This window comes from Procambarus clarkii, chromosome 6, assembly GCF_040958095.1.
Source record: "Procambarus clarkii isolate CNS0578487 chromosome 6, FALCON_Pclarkii_2.0, whole genome shotgun sequence".
NCBI lineage: Eukaryota > Metazoa > Arthropoda > Malacostraca > Decapoda > Cambaridae > Procambarus > Procambarus clarkii.
The window spans coordinates 34,791,462-34,796,512 of NC_091155.1; the positions used below are offsets into that span (position 1 = coordinate 34,791,462).

A 5,051-nucleotide genomic window follows, 5' to 3' on the forward strand; every position below is an offset into this window, starting at 1 on the left:
ATCGACTGAGCTACAACAGGGTAAAAGGGTTGAAACCAATGGATGGATGTAGCACCTGTAGCACCTGCTACAAGGATGTAGCAGGTGCTCAATTGTCAAAAGTGAAAAATTTGGTTTGTCTTCCGAATGCACCATATCAGTAAATTTTTTAATAATCTTTTAAAAATAGTAAATGCCACTATTTTTGCAAAATTATTACAAGATCTATTATTCTAATAAGGGTTTGATAAAATACAGTAGACTACCTACTGGTTTTACCTGTAATAAGGTTTGATACAGATGATTATGGATATATTTATATGCTCTTATTGTTAAGAAGTAATTTTTTAAAGAGTATTTTGTAATGAGCAGATGTAATTGTAAGATGTAATTGTGTCTGACACTGATAAAATTATAAACCATTGTAAACAATTTGTTCACTTTCAAAACTTAGGCATATATATATATGCATATAAATAAAAAACAAGTAAATGTAAATAATTTTACCTTGCACCTAGATCCACCGAGCCTGTATGGCGCGCGTTTCAGTACTTCGGAAATCTAGAACTATCTAGAATCTCTAATCTGCAATGAAACAATACATATTATTGCACTTACCAAAACATGGATGAATGTAGAAAATACAGAACTATTGGCTGAATATCAAATAAATGGATTTAATCTATTTCACACAGATAGATATATTAGACCGTGTATGTTAGGTAATACCTAACATACACGCCTCCACACACACTACATTTGAAATGTAGTCTCGAAAAGACTACATTTCAACAAAAACGTGCCACAGACCAGTCACAAGACTGAACCTCGTCGAGGCCAAACGTCTAAATGAGAGCATGAAAGAGAAAGAAATAATTTTTTAACATCAGGTATCGTACACACACTGAATGCACCTGCAGACACACAACAAGCACTATCAATATAGCAAAGATTACTCCATAAAAAAATAATTAAATTATTGACCAACATGAGAGAGGGCTAGCCAACATGAGAGGGTTGTGTTGATTGCCTGAAAATATTTAAATTGTTTAATGTATTGAATGGCATTTTTCAAGTTACAACATTTTTTAAATTACTGAACTAGGTTCTAGGCTTTGCTAGGCTTAATTCAATTATTACAGATGAGCCTAACCTAGCCTAGAACCCAGCGGGTTTTTTTCCTATTGGAGAGTGTTGTACATGCTGCTATGGCGGTGTGTCCACTCACAAGATTAGTGGCTCTGCCCAATAAACTCGCCCCCTCGTGGCAAAATTTAAAAAAATTTAGAACCTAGTTCAGTAATTTAAAAAATGTAACTTGAAAAATGCCATTCAATACATTAAACAATTTAAATAATTTCAGGCAATCAACACAACCTTCTCATGTTGGCTAACCCTCAGCAGTGCTCAGGCCCCTGTGCCCAGGCCCTGGGGCCTGAGTCCTCAGTTCCATACACTAGCACTGCCAGGCCTCGCCTCCACATACACCAGCACTGCCCCTCGCCTCCACATACGCTAGCACTGCCAGGCCTCGCCTCCACATACACCAGCACTGCCCCTCGCCTCCACATACACTAGCACTGCCAGGCCTCGCCTCCACATACACCAGCACTGCCCCTCGCCTCCACATACACCAGCACTGCCCCTCGCCTCCACATACACCAGCACTGCCCCTCGCCTCCACATACACCAGCACTGCCCCTCGCCTCCACATACACTATAGCACTACCAGGCCTCGCCTCCACATACACTAGCACTGCCCCTCGCCTCCACATACACCAGCACTGCCCCTCGCCTCCACATATACTAGCACTCCCAGGCCTCGCCTCCACATACACCAGCACTGCCTCTCGCCTCCACATACACCAGCACTGCCCCTCGCCTCCACATACACCAGCACTGCCCCTCGCCTCCACATACACTAGCACTGCCAGGCCTCGCCTCCACATACACCAGCACTGCCCCTCGCCTCCACATACACTATAGCACTTCCAGGCCTCGCCTCCACATACACTAGCACTGCCCCTCGCCTCCACATACACTAGCACTGCCCCTCGCCTACACATACACCAGCACTGCCCCTCGCCTCCACATACACTAGCACTGCCAGGCCTCGCCTCCACATACACCAGCACTGCCAGGCCTCGCCTCCACATACACCAGCACTGCCCCTCGCCTCCACATACACCAGCACTGCCCGGCCTCGCCTACACATACACAGCACTGTAGCCAGCACTAGAATCTAATAATATAATAAAATATAAGTGTTTACTTACGATAATATTTGCATGAAGCGTTTGTCCTCTGTCCGCTGACTGCACTGACGACAAAATGGCCGCTCTGTTGATACTAGCACGAATGATGCTGTGACGTCACAGATGAGGGCAGCAATGCGCATTTCGTCCCTCGACCCTTAATCATTCCCTCGTATATATAATTGGCGAGACAATTTACTTATCATTTACTTATCTTAGTTAGCAAATAGGGGATATTTGGCTAAGATTTCTGGTAGCAGATCGTTTTGAATGAAATATTTAAACATCTCTGGAACATTTATTATAAAATTGTCTCTGAATTCAATTCAATTCAATTCAATTGAAGTCTTTTGGCACTCCATCACATAGTGACAGACGGTGTGCTTGTTGACCCAGTTTACATTTGGTTAGGTCTACATCAGCAGATAATTAGAAATCCCAGAGAGAGTTGAAACACAGTTTAAGCCGAACAGTAGTAACATCTAGAAGTCTGCTGATTTTATTGGATGATCCATAGATGTGTGGCTCCTCTTGCATGATAGTATGATGATAGATGGAATTACTGGTGTCAATTTCACTTTGCCTCAGATCTACAAGATCTTGTTGAAGTTCTCGGTGTACTGCTGCTCTCAGATTGCTCATTGACAATCCAAGGCTACACTCATACGTCTCCTTTAAAGGCAGATTCTTTGGCTAACTTATCAGCTCTATCATGCATTTGGAGGCCAACATGAGATGGAGACCACATAAAATGGACTCTGTTACCATCCTTAATAATTTTGTTGTATTTGTGCCTAGCTTCGGACACGAGCATGTTACAGTTATGTCTTAAAGAGTTGAGAGCATTTAAGGATGATAAGGAGTCACTTACAATTAATGTATCAAGCTTGGAGACTTGTACACATTTCAGTGCAAGGAGCAAGCAAATAGTTCAGTCTGAAAGGTAGAGGCCCAATTGTTTATACGGACTCCCCACTCAAAGTATAGGCCATCGCCCATTGTCAGAACAACTGCACTTCCAGTTGCACCCGTGGTGCGGTGTAGGGAACCATCAGTGTATATGATTTGAGAGAGAGAATTCTCTGTGGACAGAGCATCAATATGGCTTAAGGCGTTTAGCTTTGCCTCAAGACGAAGTTTGGGCTGATTTCTAATTTGCTTCTTGGGTGGAAAGGGAGGGATTAAAACTGGAAAGGGTGTAACCTCCCACGGTGCAGGAAAGTGCCGTTGTTGTTTCTCTTGGTACAAATCATGAAGCTGATACATTCTGAGTTGAGTTCCAGTTTTTGTTATCCATTTGGAACAATGCTGATCTTCAATAAAGAAATTCTGGAGGGCTTCTGTGCAAGGACTAGGATGAGTTAGCCTAAGCATTTTAATACTAATTTGACAGTTAATTTCAGTAACACGATCAACAACGCTCGGAATATTAAGTTCCTTTCTCATATTAAGTATCTTTTGTTGTACGAGGGCAACCAAGGATTATCCTCAAGGCTTCGTTCTGCAATTTTTCAAGCCCTCCAAGCTTTCTTTCAGGCATCAAAACAAGCAGAGGTGCAGCATAATCCACTAAAGATCTGATGTATGCAAGGTACATCATTTTGACAATTCTGACATTGGCACCATAGCCTGAGTGATAACCTGCAACAGCCTTGAGAGCTCGGAGCCTCTCTTTATACTGACGACAGAGTCTGAATACAACAGGACTATACAGTGGCACCTCAAGGCCAAGGTATTTGAATCTGTTTACATAGTCAAGCTGGGAGCCATCAGGCAATTGCATCTTGCGAACAGCTCCTCCCTGCCTGGGTGGGCGCCGATTTAGTATCTTTATTTTCTCTGCTGAGATAATTAAACCTAGGTCCTGACATGAGTCTAATACAGAGTTAAGAGTGTTCTGCATGTTAGCATACCCAGTGGTGTGTATCATTATATCATCAGCATACCCAGTGGTGTGTATCTATATCATCATCATACCCAGTTGTGTGTATCATTATATCATCAGCATACCCAGTTGTGTGTATCATTATATCATAGGCATACCCAGTTATGTGTATCATTATATCATCAGCATACACAGTGGTGTGTATCATTATATCATCGGCATACCCAGTTGTGTGTATCATTATATCATCAGCATACCCAGTGGTGTGTATCATTATATCATCGGCATACCCAGTTGTGTGTATCATTATATCATCAGCATACCCAGTTGTGTGTATCATTATATCATCAGCATACCCAGTGGTGTGTATCATTATATCATCAGCATAGCTATAATGATGTGGACGTTGGGTTTGCTCGGTACAGAGTTTAACAGCGTGTTTATTAAGGTATTAAATAAGGTAGGACTGAGGACACCTTCCTGTGAGGTACCTAGTTCGAAGTCTCTTGTTATCATTAATAATTTTGTTGTATTTGTGTCTAGCTTCAGACACGTGCATGTTACAGTATGTCTTAAAGAGTTGAGAGCAATTAAGGATGATAAAGAGTCACAATTAATGTATCAGTTTAGAGACTTGTACACATTTCAGTGCAAGAAGCAAGGATAATAGTTCGGATTGAAGGGGGTAGAGGCCCAGTTGTTTATACGGACTCCCCACTCATAAAATAAGCTTTTGATACAGTGCCACATAAAAGACTGATTAAAAGATAGAGGCTCACTATATTGTGGATTCTATATTAAGCTGAATTAGGGCATGGCTATACCAAAGGAATCAAAGATTTAGAATCAATGGGGTTAAGTCGCAACACATGGTTTTACACATGGCCGTTCATGTTTAACAAATTTGCTCTCTTTTTATTCCAGCATAGTTG

General features: G+C 41.8%; 1 long non-coding RNA gene across 1 annotated transcript in view; it reads right to left on the minus strand.

Annotated features, from left to right (window-relative positions):
• Positions 1-2,328, minus strand: part of LOC138355020 (uncharacterized) — a 4,778-nt gene extending 2,450 nt beyond the window's left edge. The window contains exons 1-2 of the long non-coding RNA XR_011223802.1: positions 2,256-2,328; positions 487-564 (exon numbers count right to left, since the gene is read on the minus strand). This is a non-coding gene — a long non-coding RNA (uncharacterized lncRNA). The remainder of the gene's footprint in view (positions 1-486; positions 565-2,255) is intronic.
• Between the last annotated feature and the right edge of the window lie 2,723 nt (positions 2,329-5,051).